Raw genomic sequence first — 20,231 nt, forward strand, 5'->3', positions numbered from 1 at the left:
AGGTAAAATCAAAGAATATATGAATAAAGTATGGACATTAGTTAAAAATAACATCAATATAAGCTCATTACTTATAATTAATATACCATACTACTACAGGTGTTCATAATAGGGAAAACTCAGTGTGGGGCATGGGTAACTTTCTGTACTACCTTTGCAATTCTTCTATAAAACTAAAACTATCCCATGGGCTCTGCGATCAGAAAGAAGTCTACTTAAGATTCTCTCTCTCCCTCTGCCCCTCCCCACCCCCTTGTGCTCACTTGCACTCTCCCTCTCAAATAAATCAATAAATCTTTAAAAAACTAAAATTATTCCAAAAAATAAAGTTTATTTTGAAAAAAGAAAAAAAAATGGGAGCTCTCTCTCTGCTTTAAGCATGACTGCCAGGTTTTTCATTTGTTAGGGATTCTCTTTGCTTTCCGGTCCCACATCTTACTTTCTGCAGCCCAGGCGACCTCTCTCAAGCCTGTTCCTCCTCAGCCTTCCTGTTGGAGGGCAGCTTCCTACACTGTGGGAAGACCTGGAATGAATTAGAGGAGTTTCTCTCACCTCTCCTGCCCTGTGTTCAGTCCTCGGGAATTGAAAGCCCAGAGTTGCAGAGTGTGGGGGTGGGGAGAGGTCATCTCCAGCTCTTTCCCCACCTTCAGCCTTCCATAACTGAAAACCTGTGGCTTGTCACCCCTGAGCATTCACTGAAGACCTGTGGGTGAGAGCTGGAGGTGGACTGGCTCTTTGATGTAGGAGCAACTGGGGCTTCTCAGGGTTCTAGCCTGTCACACCACCCCTCCTGGATGGGGCCACAACAGGCCAGCCCAAAGTGTGGCAGGTTTCTCCTTTCCCCCCATCTGTGGCAGGTTCCTGTTCCTTGGGCTGTTCTACCCCAGAGCAGCCATGGGTCTCTTCTCTACTGTGAAGCTTTCATTACTTTCTGGAGTTTGTTTCATTTAGGTTTCCTTGTATCTTCACTCGCTGATGGGTTTTTAAAACTATAATTCTTATTTGGCTTCTGTTGGTTTTCAGGGTGACAATAATAAAACTTTGTAACCTTGTACATCTAAAGATTAATGGCTTTAATCTCTCCATGCCTTCTTAAATTTCATTCCCCAACACTTCTGATGGTTTACCCCACACACACACCCCTGGGGCGTTAAGGTTTCCGCTCAAATATACTCTCTCCAAAGAAGCCTTGCCTGATTACCCTGTCTAAAAAAAGTCACACCAGATGTGGCAAATCCACAGAGACAGAAAGCAGATTAGTGGTTGCCAGGGGCTGGGGAAAGGGAGGGAGGAGTAGGGAATGACTGCTTAATGGGTATGGGGTTCCTTTTGGGAATGATGAAAAAGTTCTGGAACCAGAAAGTGGTGATGGGTACACAACATCATGTATGTATCTTTATGCTATTGAACTGCACACTTTAAAATGGTTAAAAACTTTATGTGTATTTTACCACAATAAAAAAATGAATAGATACATAAATGCTTAAGCAAATGAAAAAAATCTAGCAGTTTCTGGGAAGATGGAAAGATTGAACATACATATTTAATTTCATTCCTTCCCAAAACTGAGCTAAAATGCTAATGAGGTATTTTTAAGGCATAAACAAAAGTTTGCAGGCTGGCAAGCAGATAGAACAGTGGTAACTAGTAGCAGATCCAGGAAAGCTGAATCTTGAACTAGGAAGGTGGAAAGCCAAAAATCAACCTGACTTAGTCCACAGAATTCTCAAAAGGCACAGGAATTGGTAACAGATGGTACCTCTGGAAACAGAGGTGGAGGGAACACCAAAGTAAGGCAGGCTGGTTGAAAGCTCTTTAAGAAATGGCTTAATCTCTCCATGCCTTCTTAAATTTCATGTGCTTGGGTTAACTATGCCTCTTTCACAAAGGCAAAATTCTGGAACATTATTGTAAGAAGAGGATTTCTGAACAAAGGGAACAGAGCACTGTGGGGAGAAGATCTTAATGAAATCAGGGGATTAGGTAAACCCATATATATACTGAATGCTGAAATCCTCAGCCTTTCTCCCTTACTCAGCTCCCAGAGAACCGGCTATAAATTTTCACCCACCAGATGGAGATTAGAAGACTTTTCTTTTCAGAAAGGGGAAAGAAATCAGAAAGAGTTATCGAGTGCTCCCTAATAGATGGCAAATCCAGGTCACCCAACAGTGAACTCACAGTCCACAAGTACCAGTGATGAACTCAAAGCTTCTAATCAACTTTTAGGACCATACCTTTCATAGCTCAGGATCACTACTCATCAGAGAGAAAGACAGAAAAAAAGAAGAAGAACTCAGAGGAATTACAGACAATGTTAACAGAAGAAATTTTTTTTAATTTATTTTTAAGTAATCTCTACACCCAACATGTAGGCTCGAACTCATGACCTGGAGATCAAGAGTTGCACACTCCTGTGACTGAGCCAGCCAGGCGCCCCATAGGAAGGAACTTTTAAATTAAAAAAAAATTTTAACCCAATCATTAATATGGTTGGAGAGGTAAGAGTATATCCATGACAAAGAAAATACAACGCTTTTTAAAAGAGACCTTGGGGGCACCTGGGTGGCTCAGTTGGTTAAGCGACTGCCTTCGGCTCAGGTCATGATCCTGGAGTCCCGGGATCGAGTCCCGTGTCGGGCTCCCTGCTCAGCGGGGAGCCTGCTTCTCCCTCTGACCCTCTTCCCTCTGGTGCTATCTCTCATTCTCTCTCTTTCAAATAAATAAAATCTTTAAAAAAAAAAAAATAAAAAAAATAAAAAGTAAAAGAGACCTTGGAAATCTGGGCACCTGGGTGGCTCAGTCGGTTAAGCGTCTGCCTTCAGCTCAGGTCATGATCCCAGGGTCCTGGGATCGAGCCCCATCTGCTTCTCCCTCTCTCTCTGCCTCTGCCCCTGCTTGTGCACTTTCTCTCTCAAACAAATAAATGAAATCATTTTTTAAAAAAGAGAGACCTTGGAAATTAAACATAGGGATATTTGTCAGAAAGAATAGAGAATAAAACATAATAATAAGAAAAAAACAAATAAGGAAATTAGAGGTCCAGTCAAGATAATTTAATATCTGCACAGCAGAGGCTCTAGAGGAGCAAAATGAGGGAGTGAACCAAGAAAGAAGACAGCACAGGAGAGAGGAAATAGAAGATCCAACACAGAGGAAGAGAGAGCCCCTAGAATGAGAGCTGGACACTCTGGGAAGGCAGAAGCTGCTCGGTACCACAGCACTTTGCCCTGGGAGGGATTTCTTCAAGATAATGACATTAACAGAATAAATGATGTGACAGAAAACAGGAACTTTGGGCAATTGATAGAGACTCCTGAGTTCAGTTAGTGATAGGGACACAGAAAATCATATAAACAAGTTATGCCCTAAACTGAAAACTCAGGTGACATCAGTTCAAATATATTGATAAACCACAGGTAAATCCCAAACAGCAAAGAGAGTCAAGAAGTCACCTCTGAGAAGGGGGAATGAGGGTGGGGACTGAGAATCCCTATTTGAACAATCCCTGACAAACTACTTAACTCGCTGAACTGTATAACCTTGAAAATAGTGTACATAAAAGAATACGGGGGGCGCGTGGGTGGCTCAGTCATTAAGTGTCTGCCTTCTGCTCAGGTCATGATCCCAGGGTCCTGGGATCCAGCCCCGCATCGGGCTCCCTGCTCAGCGGGAGGCCTGCTTCTCCCTCTCCCACTCCTCCTGCTTGTGTTCCCTCTCTCGCTGTCTCTTTCTCTGTCAAATAAATAAATAAAAAATCTAAAAAAAAAAAAAGAATATGGAAGATGGAGAAAGAGTGCAGAAAACCCATCTCAACAACTAAATCTGATCTCTGGAAGCAAAGAAGTCCCACAAAATTGTCCCACAAAGGAAAAAATAACGAGAACAGATGAGTTTGAGGGGGGGAAAAAAGAGCAAGAAAGAAGTAACATTACTTTCACACTATCACAACTCTTATCAAATGCATGATGTCGACAGCAGAAATCCGTAGGTTTCTGGGCTTCAGTTCCCTAGTCTATACAGCGGGTGTAATAGTCTCTCTCACAGGACTGTTCGTAGGCTTAAATCAGATAATGAACATGAAGTGCTTACAGTGATGGTAGATATAAATATTATTAACACAGTTAATAATTCACTCTTCTTTAAATAACTGAAATTCTTTTTTTGATATCAAATCAACCCATTCAATTGTCACAATACTGAAGAGTTTACTTGAATGGTTACCTTGTCTACTCAAACATCAAGGCTTCCAACCCTTTCACGTAGGTATCCTGAAAAAGAGGGAGGGAGAGAAACTGACTATCCAAGAGAAACAGAAAAATTGTTTATAAAAATATTTATCACACTAAAGAATTGACTGCACCAGAAAAACTACTCACGTCAACATGCTTTATCTTACACGTTCCAGTTGATTATGATCAATCATTCACTCACTAAGCAAGTCAGCAATTAGAATTGAAAACTTTGTACCAACTGTACATTAACTCAGTAATGCTGAGACAAGAATTTTTCCATTTCAAAATAGGCAAAGTCTCCAACTTATGCACAGACTATCTTCTCCAAGTTCAGTGATATTTTGTTATAAAGCTTGGGAAACGGGCACCTGGGTGGCTCAGATGGTTAAGCGTCTGCCTTCAGCTCAGGTCATGATCCCAGGGTCCTGGGATCGAGTCCCACATCAGGCTCCCTGCTCCTCGGGAGCCTGCTTCTCTCTCTGCCTCTCTCTCTCTCTCTGTCTCTAATAAAAAAAAAAAAAAAAATTTAAAAAAAAAAAAAAAAAAAAAGCTTGGGAAACAGTTTTCCAAAGAAATAAACTTATGAAATAAAGTTGAAGCCCTGGGCAATCACCAAAAACCAATTTAATCCATAAGTTCTCTATTTCTGGGCCTTTGGGTTTTTTTTTTAGATTCCACATATAAGTGAGATCATACAGTATTTGTCTTTCACATAGCATAATGCTTTCAGGTTCCATCCATTTTTTATTTTTGTAAATAGCATGATTTCCTTCTTTTTTATGACTGAATATTCCAGTGTATGTGCATGTATCACATTTTCTTTATCCATTCATCCACTGATGGATACTCAGGTTGCTTCTGTGTCTTCATTGTAGACAATGCTGCAATGAATATGGGGATGTAGATAACTCTTTAAGATAGTGATTTCACTTCCTTCAGATACATACCCAAAAGTGGAATTGTTGGATCACATGTAGTTCTATTTTTAATTTTTTGAGGTAGATTTTTGATTTGTAGTTTCTGCTCTACTTCTAGTTAGTACAGAAGCTTATCAGCAGCAAACTTAATACCATGTCCCCCAAAATTATAAAAAAAAAACTTTTAAAAGAGTCAGTATTCAGACAAAAAGATCTGATTAAAACCTAATATTTCTCTAGCTCAAATAACAAATTATTTTAGGCACCAAAATAATTGCAAAAATAACTGAAAATTATAGGATAAAACTATAGAATTTAGTAAACAACATATTCGGTGTCCACAATGATACTGATTTTCATAGTTTAAAACCTGAGAAATTTACCTAAAAAGAACTCCTTTAGTTTTTCATTACTCTAAGAAAACAAATCAATCTCTATAACATACCTTCACAGGAATAAAGATTAATTTATGAGAGAGAGAGAGCTCACTCCAAGCTTTTTGGAATGACTGATAATCTCATTTCTTCTTCCAAACACAAAATTCATATAGACTGTCACCTTAAATGAGATATGGCATAAAAAGCACTTAAGCTCCAATCTAGCATCAGAAATTATTCCATAAATGTTATTTCTCTTGAGCACCCTTTCTGCTCTAAAATTCTATACCTCCAATAAAACCAACTTACTTTATTTCTTTGTAATGATTTCATTTTATGTAAATTTACTAAGGCTATACAAATATTTGCTAGAACAAGTGTAGGAGGTTGAATAGCTGATAATGACTACTGACAACAATAGCAGAGACACAGGTAATGTCATCAGCCAAGGAGGTAAAAGCATCTCTAGACTACCTACTACATTAACACAATATTCTTGACATAAAGATTTTTAGGTGAGGTCTCTATGTGATATTTTTGAAAAATATTTGTATATCCAAGAAAGTTTAATCACAAGTAATTAAATCTATTTTGAATTTTGTTTCAAGAATTTCTGTTAAAAGAATAACGTTCACGGCACCTGGATGGCTCAGTAGGCTAAGCGTCTGCCTTTGGCTCAGGTCATGATCCCAATCCCAGGGTCCTGAGATGGAGCCCCATATCTGGCTCTCTGCTCAGTGGGGAGTCTACTTCTCCTTCTCCCTCTGCCCCCACCCCCTGCTTGTGCTCTCTGTCTCTCTCTCTCTCTTAAAAGAATAAAGAAAATCTTTTAAAAAAAATAAATAAAAATAAAAGAGCAATGTTCAATATCTCTGCATTAGTAATAAAACATGAAACCCACCAAGGAAAAGCAGAGCAGGAACCTCAATATATCACTTATTTTATTTTATTTTATTTTATTATGTTATGTTAGTCACCATACAAATACATCATTAGTTTTTGATGTAGTTCAATATATCACTTTTAGAAACCTATACTTATGTGAAAGTAAACATCATCAATCCCAATCATATTCCAAACTTTTAGGAGAAGTGGGTGGGTAGAGGAACAAGAGGGCATAAAAAATTTGACACTATTTCTATAGTGTGGGTTTATATTTTAATGTTTTCATTCTGAAAAGCAAATAGGCAAATTGAGACTTCCATCTGGCTTGTCAGAAGGGCTGTCATGAGTACTAACAGTCTCATTTTAATAAACTTTTCTTTCATTTCTTCAAGTATCTGAGACAGAATTAAAAACTACAGAACATGATGCCACTGCTTTGGAAAAAGTCTGGTGGTTCCTCAAAAAGTTAAACATAGAGGTCCCATGTGACCCAGTAATTCCACCCTAGGTATATACCTGGAAGAACTGAAAACATATGTCCACACAACAATTTTCACAAATGGTCATAGTAGCATCATGCTCAATAGCCAAAAAGTGGAAACAATTCAAACATCCGTCAACTGGTAGATAAATAAAATGTGGTATACCCATACATTGGAGTATTATTCTGCCTTAAAAAGGAATGAAGTGGGACACCTGCGTGGCTCAGTCAGTTAAGTATCTGACTCTTGGTTTCTGCTTGGGTCAGGAGCTCAGGGTCATGAGAACAAGCGCGGGGTCAGGCTCCAAGTTCAGCAAAGAGTCTGCTTGTCCCTCTCCCTCCCCCTCTGCTCCTCCCCACGCTCACTCTCTCTCTAAAATAAATAAATAAATTTTTAAAAAAATTTAAAGAGTAATGAAGTGCAAATATATGCCACAACATAAACAAGCCCTGAAAACATGCAAAGTGAAAGAAACCAGACACACAAGGCAATATGGTATGATTCCATTTATATGAAACACTCAGAACAGGCAAATCCATAGATGTGTAAGCAGAGTAGAGGCTGCCAGGGCGGGGAGAAAGGAGAAACGGCGAGTGACTGTTCAATTGGTATAGAGTTTCCTTTGAGGGTGATGAACAAGATCTGGAACCAAATAATGGTGGCAGTTCAACAAGATTGTGAACATCCTTAGCACCACTGAAACATTTTCATTATGTGAATTATATCTCAATTAACACAAGAAACTCTACCTCACAAAACATAGATGTTAACATCCTATCAGAGAAATGTGGATTATTTTGGTATCTCATTAAAAACCTCACGGTTAGGGGCGCCTGGGTGGCTCAGATGGTTAAGCGTCTGCCTTCGGCTCAGGTCATGATCCCAGGGTTCTGGGATCGAGTCCCACATCAGGCTCCCTGCTCCCTGGGAGTCTGCTTCTCCCTCTGCTTCTCTCTCTCTCTCCACCTCTGTCTCTCATGAATAAATAAATAAAAAATCTTTAAAAAAAAATTAAAAAATAAAAATTAAAAAACCTTACGGTTAATTTCATAAGGGAATTATTAATATTTTGTTATTATATTTATTATTATTTTATTAATATTTTAATTATAAACATTTTTTAAAGATTTTTTTTCAATTTTTAAGTAATCTCTATACAGGGTTCAAACCCACAACCCCGACATCGAGAGCTCCGCCCACGGCACCAGCCAAGCACCCCTCAAAATTAAACCTTTTTCTATAACGTCAATGTCATCCTTAAGATTTCCTATCTGGGGGCGCCTGGGTGGCTCAGTTGGTTAAGCGACTGCCTTCAGCTCAGGTCATGATCCTGGAGTCCTGGGATTGAGTCCCACATCGGGCTCCCTGCTCAGCGGGGAGTCTGCTTCTCCCTCTGACCCTCTTCCCTCTCGTGCTATCTCTCATTCTCTCTCTCTCAAATAAATAAATAAAATCTTTAAAAAAAAAAAGATTTCCTATTTGTTAGGAATTCTCATAAAATGCTTAGTACCAGCTTTGCAATGCTTAGTCTGCCAGTCTAGGAATCAATTTTATATAATATCTAGACAATTCAAGTGAATTTTTAAATGGATTAAATATTTTATTAAATTTGTCTTACCAGTATCCTGTGTTAAATTTTAGTATACAAGAGGAACGTGTTTATTCGTGATGAACAAGATCAGCAAAAGATAAAAAACTTTTTAAATAGCAAAATTTACCTGGTTTGCTTTAGCACTCATGAACTTATCTCTTGACTTTTTTTTTAATTTTAGTATTTAATAGAGAAATACAACATTTAAAAAATGCCATGTCAAATGCAATAGCAGCCCGTTAATTTATTTTACTTCAGATACAAGAGAAAATGCCACTTCTGGGGGTGCCTGGGTGGCTCAGTCTGTTAAGCACCTGACTCTTGGTTTCTGCTCAGGTCATGGTCTCAGGGCCCTAAGATCAAGCCCCCCAGCAGGCTCTGCAGTCAGCGCAGTCTGCTTGGGATTGCCTCTCTCCCTCTCCCTCTGTCCCTCCCCCGTTCACGTGTGCTCACGCTTTCTCTCTCTAAATTAATAAATACAATCTAAAAAAATGCCACTTCTGCCGAACCTGATTCTAGGTGAGGCCAGCTTCGGTCACCTACATAATCATATGCCCAATGTCCATTCACAATCTTCCTGGCTGCTCTTAACAGGGTTTGAGTACAATAGGCCCTCAATATACATGAATTAATTACATAAATTATCAGATTAAATAAAAGTCTCAACTTAAGATGATAAATCTCTTCTGCGCCTGCGCAAACCAGGCACTGGAACCAGATGTTTTATACATATTATTACTCATTTCAACCTCACGATACTTTACAGACAGGTTAAGTAACTTACCTAAGGTCATAACACAGTCAGTTGTAAAGCCAGAATTCAAACCAAGGTCTGTCAGGGATACACTCAGTTTTGCTGAAACATTCCAAGGACTGGCTACAAAGGAATGTATTTTCCGTTTAATTGGCAAACACTCATATTCTCTCTTGAACATGGCTTCAAAGTGTTTAGGGAATGAGAAAGTGCTTGAAAAGTGCTTGAAGAGAATATTATTGAAGAACAAAGTGAGGTGTCTGGGAAAACGTGCAATGCACTGTGTGCCCATTACGGTGCCACGTGCTGTGCTATTTTTTTAAAACATTTTATTTATTTATTTGTCAGAGAGAGCACAAACTGGGAGCGGGAGGCAGAGGGAGAAGCAGGGTTCCCGCTGAGCAAGGAGCCCAATGCGGGACTCGATCCCAGCACCCCGGGGTCATGACCTGAACCGAAGGCAGATGCTTAACTGAGCCACCAGACATCCCTAGGCTGGCTATTTTAAATGCATGAACACTTCATTGTTAACAACAATCCTGGGACACAAATATTGGTACCTCATTTTTTACGTAAGAGGAAACTGAAGCTTAGAAGGTTCAAGAAGGTCCAAGTTTACAGAAGTCTCAAGGCAAAAAATTGGGATTAGAAATCAAATTCAGTCCATCAAGAAGTATTTACTGAGTGCTTACTAGATATCAGGGCTAGAAGAAGCACTTAGGATAGAATACTAGAGATCCCCCCACATACAGCTCAAAACAAACCCATTTTCTTTTTGCTTAAGGAGTAAGTCATTGGAAATTACAAATTCTCCATAGATTTTTCCTTTAATAGTTTTGTTTTCAGTAATTACTCATACTTTGGTTAGATGTGTTAAGTTAGATGTTTGGTTAGATGTGTTAAGCTAAACTCCAAAGTTGACTGCCAGGAAAACTGAACAAACCTCCAGTAGCAAATGTAAAAATGGAAGCGAATTCTGTCCTACATGCATGATTTTGAACATATTGCGGGATGTAGAGGACCACTTTGGAAAATAAACTTCGCATGTTCTGGAGGATGGATTAAACCCTTTAGCATTCTGTGAAGCTTCTGAAGGTCTGGAAGATTTTAAATGACAACAGTGAAATTTCAAAAAGAACAGGATAAGTCAGCACCAGAGCTAGTTTAACATTAATAATAAGTGATCTAATAAATAGGTCTATGTTTGCCCAGTCAGGTTTTGCTTATTATGTCAGTTGGAAAGCCAGAAGGAAACTGGTTTTAACTCCCATTACAACCTGTATCAGGACAACATCACTTTATCAGAAATGTAGCTGATGTCAGCATAACACTGAGGCAGTTCAAATTAAAATTGACCTTTCTTATCCAACTATTTTTGCAATTCATTCATGGTATAAAGTTGAGAGCAATTACCATTTGTCGTGAGCTTTCTATGTGCCAGACATTACATGAAATTTTCTCATTCGATTCTCACAGCCACCCTGTAAGATATTAACCTTGTCTTTTAGAGGAAAGAAGTTTTGAGAAATGAAGTGACTTTTCTAAGGCCACATAGCCTGTAAAGAGGCAGAACCAAGGTTGAAACTCAAGAAAGAGGTCAGTTACCATCATGTTCCACAGCACTAAAAAGCTGTCAGTTTCTTATCTTGCACAGAAAGCAGAGTAAAACAGTGATTTGGATTATAAACATTTAACAGTACCTCGAAAGTAGTGTAGAATGATGTTGACCTTTTAAAAATTCCTAGGAAGGTCATTATAAAAGACAATATAAAATGTCTTGAAGTCAAAATATTAGTCTTTCAATAACATTTAAAAATAACAAAAAAATAAATAAATATAGCACTTAATATTATGAACAGAGAACCAAGTTTAAAAAAAAAAAAAAGTTCTATTCTAAAATAATGGTGTTTAAGAGACTGCACCAGTGCAGGCTGGCTCAAGACAACACTCCAGTTAACTCCATGGAAAACTAATCCCTATAAAATATTGAAAGACAATCAGCTTCCATTGTTAAACAAGCTTGAGAAATGTTGCACGAAACACTAAACCAGTCTTCTTTCCAGTTACAAATAGTACAATGTAGTGCTTGAAAATCCTCTGGAGCCAGTTTATCTGAGATAGAATCCTGGCTCTTCCACCTGCTAAGCCATGTTAGTAACTTTGGGCATGTTATTTTACCAATGTGGACCTCAATTTTCTCATCTGTAAACAAAAGGAGGTAATTGCAGAAGACAGACTTGTTGTAAAGATTAATACATGTGGGGCTGCTAGAACAGAGCCTCAAAATACTAAGAACTCAATGTTAAATTGTTAGTGGTAATATCATTTCCCTGAGCCTTTATTAAGCTGATGAAAGTTGATGTTTATGGTTAATCACCAAGTGGGAAAGGGATATGGTATGCATCTTCTCAAAATTATCTGGTGGAACCCACTTTTTCAAAGACAATCAAGAAGACTGTTTAATGTCTTTAAAACACACACACACAAAAATACTCTGAGAAATAATAGAGAATTCTAAAATAAAATCTGTTAAAAAAAAAAAAGAAAAGAAAACAAGGTTAGTGCTTCCCAGTTGCTGAACTCATCAAGGTGCTGGAAGGGTAACACATCCAGAGTGGGCTTGGAAGTGCTCCTTCCCCCATACCCTGTCCTACATGGCTCTTCCATTTGGCTGCTCCTGAGTTGTATCCTTAATAATAAAGCAGTAATATCTCCTTACAGATTCCAGCACATGGATTCAGTGCCCAGAACTTGTACATATACTGAAATTAAATACCATTTTGTTTTCTATTCCATAGCTCACACTGGCTTCAAGCCATCACCTGCATCATCAGATCAGTCATTCAATTATCCAAAATACTGTGTGTTACCTAGTCAGTTATCATCTAGCCTGGAGGCATCTGAACAAGAAAAAAAAAATGTTTTCCATTATCAAGATACGGCCATCTCTTTAAGTCTCATATCCCCTGTATAGATTTGAAGATATTCAGATTGTGTTTTTTGCATTTGGTGTTTATTGTGCCCAGTTGCAAAATTTATAGTCATTGCTGGAAGTGCCAATTATGTTACCCTATCATTAAGAATTTTTCTAAGCAATATGTGTTAGGATCTCCAGAAATGCTTATAGCCTTTGATCAAACAAATCCATTTCCAGAATCTATACTATGGAAATAAATAAAGAATACATGATAGAATTTTATGCAAATACATATATTACAACACGGTTTAAGAGAAAATTAGAAATACAGTTGACGCCTGAACAAAGTGGGCGTTAGGGGCACTGACTCCCACACGGTCAAAAATATAATTTTAACTCCCCAAAGACTTAACTGATAGCCTATTGTTGAGCCAATAACATAGTTGATTAAAACTTACTTTGTATATGTATTATATACTATCTTCTTACAATAAAGTAGGCTAGAGAAAAGAAAATGTTATTAAGAAAATCCTAAAAACGAGAAAATACATTTACAGTACTATATTGTACTTACTGAAAAAAAACCCGCAAGTAAGTTGACCCGTGCTGCTCAAACTTGTATTGTTCAAGGGTCAACTGTACTCAAAAAGTCTAATTTTAGGGTAAGGATTAAATATAGAGTGGTCCATTCATTGTATTATGCAGTCATCACAAATGATGTTATAAAGATTATGAATAATGCTATGTAAAAAAGTAGGTTACAAATATAGGTTCACAGTATAGCATAGTTACCAAACAAACTAAAATAAACCAACAAAACAATCAAAATAGAAGAGAAAAAACTAAATTAAAAAAAAAACACATCAAAACATCGACTGTGGTTGATTTGAGCCACAGGTGACCCTTCTTCCTCCTTTCCTGTATTTTCCAAGTTTTCTTTACTGAATATGTCTTTCTATTAAAATATTTCTTAAAAACTCAAAAAAATAAAAGGTCATATTTTTTCTCCAAAATTTTCATTAACTCTTACTTGCCACCACCTAGCCTTTGAGTTAAAGTTCTAATAGATGACAAAAAAAAATGATGTGAGGTGGACTGGCCTAGTTGTTAAAAAGATTGAAAAAGGGGCGCCTGGGTGCCTCAGTCTTGGTTAAGCGTCTGCCTTCAGCTCAGGTCATGATCTCAGGGTCCTGGGATCGAGTCATACATCTCGGGGTTCCCTGCTCAGCGGGGAGCCTGCTCCTCCCTCTCCCTCTGCCCCTCCCCCCCACTCGTGTTCTCTCTCATTCACCCTGCTCTCTCTCCCCTTCTCTCAAATAAATAAATCTTAAAAAAAAAAAAGATTGAAAATATTACAACATGATTTCTTTCGAACGTTATCTATTATTTTGTGAGAGGCAGAGATGGTTATATATCTAAGGAAGTAATGTTTTCTCCCAGCAGAATTGTTCTCAGTTTGCAGAGTGAAATCATACACACCAATATTTTTTTTAATTTATTTTATTTTATGCTTTTTTAAATTGAAGTATAATTAACATACAGTATTATACTAGTTTCAGGTGTACAATGATTCAACAATTCTACCTATACATTACTCAGTGCTTATCAAGATAAGTGTTCCCAAAAGCACATACCAATATTCTTAGGGTTCTGTAAAAATACCATGCATCATGATTCTAAGTATTCCTTAACCCGAGGAAGTCTGAAAGCATACTGTAAATATGACAAAGATCAATGTAGTAGAACCTCTGGTTTTAAGACATTTTGGGTATTCATCGTTTCTGATGGCTGAATAATGAGGGCACATGCTGTCATGAGCACTGGGTGTTATACTTAACTAATGAATCGTTGAACACTGCATCAAGGACTAATTATGTACTACACAGTGGCTAACTGAACATAATAATAAAAAAAAGAAACACATTAAGAAAAAGAAAAAGAAAGGCATTTTGGAAGAGGTAAAACTTCGAGAGTATGGTCTTGAGACTTTGTAAATTGACACATTTTCTAATTCTAAAAATAGACATTAATATGTAGCATTTTGGGTTATAATTTTTAACTTAGATATGATTTAAATATTGCTGCAATAGTATTAAATTTTTAAGTCATCAAGGAGATCATGAATCATTCTTATTGCTACTCCCTCCTTTTGGGACTCAGAACTTTTTACATTCCCCCTCAAGCTGGCATCGGGCTTTCAAAAGGCCTGAAGACTTATGATTTCTCACCCCAATTTGGACGCAAGATTATCCCTACCCACCTACTCACCCCTTAGACACAAGTTTGTCAAGGTCAAAAGATCAGGTGAGCACCAATTGCTTTCACTCTGCAGTCCTCCTCACCAGGGCTAACCCTTGCCAAAGAGGAAAACGGCCCCACGCTAGGGTTCTTTATGACATGCTGAGCAAAGGCCACAGATTGCTAAACATTGCTAAGTAGACCTGAAAACAATGAAGTCATCTAGCTCTGTGCATAACCCAGTATCTCAGTCTGTCAGCATTTTTCCTACAAAATTAATAAAAATTTGGACATCAGCTAAGACCACCATGTTTTTCATCATCACTACAATCACCCAAAATGTAAGCCCCTCCAAGTAATTAATTCCCCTTTGTTGCTGCACTCTGATCTCAATTCTGCTATGTACTCTCCCCCTCCTTGACCATCACACATCCTCCAATAGCTATACTTCCTGATAACCCTTTACACTGTTCCACTGTAAACAAATACCCGAAACCTTGAACCAATCTGAGCACCATTCCAGCAGTCTTCTTGTCTAAACTAAAATCTGAGTGCAGCTATTCTTTCTCCCCTCAGCCAACCTGCAGCATAGAAGTCATTCCTTGTTCATCATCGAGGTTCTTCACCCTCATGTCAAAGTACCTCTTTTGAGGTGTCTGTCCTGTTCCTGCCTCTCTCTCCTTGTTTCTGTCATCGACTGACCTCTTGGTCACTCTCCCACATTCGCCAAAGACTTTGGAACCTGGTTCAGAATCTTCCCACCCCTTGCTCTAGAACCATTCTGAGCAATTCACTTTCTGTGAAGCTGACTCCTGTTAACACCCTAGCTTTACACTTCCCTTATCTGCTCAACCCCAGTAACCTTCACTTTCTTTGCTTCAGAAACCCATTCCGTGGCCAGCTCTTGCATTCAGTCATAAACAGCAACTGTTTCTCTTAGTTAAGCTTCAATTTAACTTAATCTTAAATTCCAGTATCCAGTCTCAACCACTTCATATCCCAGCTGCCACTTTCTGGTTTCAGTTGGTCCCTATTGAGCTTCGACTCAATGGCCCATCACTTCCAACACTGTCACTGCTGAAATCTCTTGCCTCCCTTTCTGCCACACTGGCCCGTTAAACCCAGACCAAGATCAATCCACTTGTTCAACTTATCTGCTCACACGCTCAGGTTGCTGAGCCCTGAGATGGGGGGAAGATCACTCACACAACTACATACACCAGAGCCATGAAAAATGTGTCAGTACAATTCTTCTAAGTAATCCTGTTCTGTTAGCCCAATGGCCTTCTCAAAATTCTCCCTTTCTCCTCAAACTCTCTCCTACAATCATCATTTCCTTCCCCTATAATCTCAGCTAATGACTTTATCCCCCACACACCTCACTGGAAAAATTCATCAAGTGTACTGAGGCCCCAAATTCCTCACCTACCACCCAAATACTTCTTCATTGACACCATCCCTCCTTCCATTATTCCCACATTGGTGGAAACTATATTCCTACTTCTACTCAAACCCTGTATCTTTACTCCATTCCCTCTAATCCTCAGGATAATGTTCAGTCAAACTCACATACCTCCTTCTTCCTGTGCCAACCTCTCCCTTTCTGCTGACTTCTCCTGTGAGGCATATAACCATGCTGACGTCTCTCTCATCTTGATACCACATGCGCTCTACCTACTATCCTTCAAGCTTTTGGAAAAGAATGTCTGCACTATGTCCACCCTCTTGCAACCATTCACTCTTCATCCTCAGCAATCTGGCTGTATCTCCACCATGGAAACTCCATTGACATTCTTCTGTTGAAGACAATCAAGCATCTCCTCAATGCTCTGTCCTTATGTCAGGTGACCTATTTGAGACATCTGACACTGCTGACCACTGTTTCTTAAGACTTCTATGTTTTCATTTAACAACATCTACTGGACACCTACTTTATGACAAGAACTGAGGATAAAATGATGAACATGGCACAGTCAAGCCTTCAAGGAGCTTAGAGTTAAATGGGGGAAGTTTCTATGATAATTCATACTCTTCTTTCAACCTCTCAGATGACTCCTTCCTTTCTCTACTCAACACTTAAGAGACTGATACTCCCTCAGGACTCCTTTCTTGGCTCTTCTCACATCCATCCTGGGATTACCATGTTCACATTGCCTACTCACTGATGACGACAAATACAGATCTCTAGCTTAGAAGTCTATCCTGAGCTATGGACCCACTCACTCTCTATGAAAAGATATTGGTACTTCAATATCTCACTATCTTTTTTTTCTTTTTTTTTTTAATCAAGATTTTATTTATCTATTTGACAGAAAGAGACACAGCGAGAGAGGGAACACAAGCAGGGGGAGAGGGAAAGGGAGAAGCAGACTTCCCATGGAGCAGGGAGCCTGATGCAGGGCTCAATCCCAGGACCCTGGGATCATGACCTGAGCCGAAGGCAGACGCTTAACGACTGAGCCACCCAGGCACCCCAATATCTCACTATCTTGATAGTATCCTCTGATGCACAAAAGTTCTGAATTTTGATGAAGTCAAATTTATCTATTTTTTCTTTGTTTGTGCTTTTGGTGTCGTATTTAAGAAACTGTTGCCTAATATAAGATCATGAATATTTACACCTATATTTTTTATGAGAGTTTTATACTTTCAGCTTTTAGATTTAGGTCCTTAATCCATGGAAAACATAATTCTCAAAAGCTAAGAACTTCACTTGCAATATCTAAGGGTTTTTTAAATTCTAAGACCCTGGCTTTAAATTACCACAAGCCAAAGCAAGAAAACTTTGCTGGTAGAGTTTATACTGTAAACTACAGCATACAAGAAGTGGCAGGTGATGGCGTAAATGTGTTCTCCCACAACAATCGAAAGGACATAAAAACTGGGGGGGGGAGAATACAGAGAGAAAGAGGAGGTAGAAAACAGAAGTTTGGAATTCTTACCTCCTATCCCATCTGAGGCTAAGTCTTGGAGTGAGAAAGGGCAAGAAAAATCTCTAGTATGTTTGTGGGGAAGGACCCAGAAGAGAAGATAACCATCTTTCCCTTTCCTAAGTTATGGTCCAAGGAACTGCAAGTCTTTTAGCAAAACCTTGCACCTACCACTACATCAGTGTTAATAGTCAATGACATGCCCAGACCATATTCCTGAAAAGCTGCCTCAGAGACCCAAGCACACCAGCATGGTGTAGAAACTGTTAAGAAGTTTGCTTTGGGCCAGGGTGCCCAAAAGAGCTTGGAATTAAGGCGGATCCAGCACACATAGACCTGTTGACCAGAGGTCATGGTAGTAGCAGGGATATCAGCCTCGGACGCAGCAGATGGTGCCATTCAAGACTAAGCCAGTTAAGGTACAGCTTAGCAATGCCCAAGGACAGAGAATGGCCCAGAGACAAGATGCCCCTTCCTCAATGCCAGGACAATTTATAAGTCTTCTCTACCAATACCCTCCACCTCAGAAAAAAAAAAAGTAGAGAACTATGTGGAAAAACTGAACTTATCCAAAGGACTGATTATTTACCCAAGGGTCTGAGTTAACCTGGAATTAATTAAGTTAAACCAGAAGCTACTGACTTTATCCTAAACTGGCAAAATTGTCCTCTACTACCCAGTAGAAATAAGTAGCTCCAGAGCTAAGGAAATTTTAGTTATAGAAAGATAACTAAATTTTGTAGTTCACCAAATTTATGCCTACTATATAACAACTGGGTTTCCAGCTGCACAAAAAGTAAAATGTAAAGCCCTCGTCCACATGATCTATCTCTCCAGAGGTACAACATCATGCACTAAACATAGACAACCATAATCACCCTGGTTTCCTCCCATTCCTAAAATATGCCAAGGTCTTTCCTATATTAGAGATCTTCACATGCTATTTCCTTCACTTGTTCTCCCATGGGTCTTTATAGATGTTGCTCCAATGCAACCTGTAGCTTCAATTTATATGTTTCTTCCTTGAAGAGGCCTTCTCTGACATCCTAAAGTAACACAGCACCTTATGATTTCCAACTAGTACACTCCTCGAAACCTCACATGCCCGCTAGAATAAAAGCTCTGTTCTTGCCTGTCTTGTTCACCAACTACCCCAGTGCCTGGTCAGTAATAGGTGGTCAATGAATAGTTCCTACAGGAATTAATGAATCAGAGTAAAGTGTGATACACAAAATAAACTTTAAAATCTTCTGACAAATCCTAGTATTAAAGAATTAAAAAAATTAAAAGTAGACAACCACCATATTTCAATTTGGAAATAAAAGCCAAATAAAAGACCATACATAAATAAGTTTCTATTTCTATTTTTAAAACAATGCACTTATAGAATCTTAGAAAATGGTTATATGAAATTATAGAGTACCTTCTCCAGGCTAAAGCCTCTTAAAACAGAAACACAAAACAGAAACAAATCCAACAAACCTTCAAGATGAGTTTCTTTGAAATTAATCATAATCATAATCATAAAATTAGGTGCACAGGAATAAAACGGAGCCTACAAAAACTTTACTGAGGAATAAAAGAGTCTGAGGGGCACCTGGGTGGCTCAGTTGTTAAGCGGATGCCTTCAGCTCAGGTCATGATCCTAGGGTCCTGGGATAGAGCCCTGCATTGGGCTCCCTGCTCCGCAGGAGGCCTGCTTCTCCCTCTCCCACTCCCCCTGCTTGTGTTCCCTCTCTCGCTGTGTCTCTCTCTGTCAAACAAATAAATAAAATCTTAAAAAAAAAAAAAAGAGAGAGACTGTCTGAACATAATGGGAGATGCTCCATACTCTTTTCATGGTTAAACAATAATGTAAGATATCAATTCTCCTTACATGAATCTATAAACAACTTCAAGTAGAATACAAAAGGATGTATTTTTTAAGTTAATCAGGATCAATATTAGACAAAGTTAAATATAAATAACAATATTAAGTTCCAGTTTTCCAAAATGAAGAGCTAGATTCACACCAACTCTTCTTATGAAAACAACCAAAAACACAAGGTGAAACATAAAAACCAAATTCTTTGCCACCAAGAGATAACAATATAGTAAGGAATTAGCTAACTAAAACTGTAAGAGAAAACCAGGAATCTAGAGCAAGTTAGCATTGGAGCTGCTTTTGATGTGAGGGCATTTGATCATAAGGGAAAATATACATTTTTGTTTGATGGTGTCACGGCATACTAGAAACATAATCCAAAGCACAGGACCCACATAAAACGATGAGCCTAATAATAGAGTGTTCCCACAATAACCTGTAACTCTAAAGGGCAACATCCTCAGGTAACAGTCATCAGAAAGTAAACCAATGCCTGAAGTCTTATAACCAAGATTTGCATCGTCTGATGGTCCAGGAAACTGCAAACCTCGGATTAAGTGGCACCTTGCCTGACCCTGGGCACCTATAGAATGAAGCACAAAAAAATAAAAAGTTGGAAAACACAAAAAAGAGTAAGAAACACAGAAGATAAGGTGAAGGAGGATAGAACAGGGTAGAGACAGTATTGGAAGGGGTAACAGTTGCAAATGTTCTAGAACCTGCAAAGGTCTCCATCTCTAGATTCAAAATTGCAAAGAACAAACATCCAGTAGAGGATATTGGTAGGGGTGCCTGGGTGGCTCAGTCGGTTAAGCATCTGCCTTCGGCTCAGGTCATGATCCCAGTGTCCTGGGAGCAAGCCCCGCATTGCTCCCTGCAGAGCAAGGAGCCCGCTTCTCCCTCTCCTCCCCGCTTGTACTCTCTCACTCTCTCTCCTCTCTCTCTCAAATAAATAAAATCTTTAAAAAAAAAAAGAGGATTATTGGTAAAGCCATTAAACTGGCCCAATGAAGAGACTCGCTATCCGGTGAGCTGCCCCAC

At 38.8% G+C, this 20,231-nt stretch overlaps 1 protein-coding gene across 8 annotated transcripts in view; it reads right to left on the minus strand.

Moving 5' to 3' along the window:
- Positions 1–20,231, minus strand: part of SHLD2 (shieldin complex subunit 2) — an 82,111-nt gene that overhangs the window by 50,312 nt on the left and 11,568 nt on the right. For 6 of the 8 annotated variants that reach the window (XM_025880405.2, XM_073878688.1, XM_073878686.1 and 3 more), the window contains exon 2: positions 4,225–4,271. The gene's annotated coding sequence lies outside the window, so the exon portion shown is untranslated. Of the gene's footprint in view, positions 1–4,224; positions 4,272–10,184; positions 10,339–20,231 lie in introns of those variants that run through there. The other 2 variants (XM_025880406.2, XM_025880409.2) reach the window with 1 other exon arrangement.

This window comes from Callorhinus ursinus, unplaced genomic scaffold (assembly GCF_003265705.2).
Source record: "Callorhinus ursinus isolate GAN/ISIS: 27379988/994484 unplaced genomic scaffold, GSC_fseal_2.0 scaffold31, whole genome shotgun sequence".
NCBI lineage: Eukaryota > Metazoa > Chordata > Mammalia > Carnivora > Otariidae > Callorhinus > Callorhinus ursinus.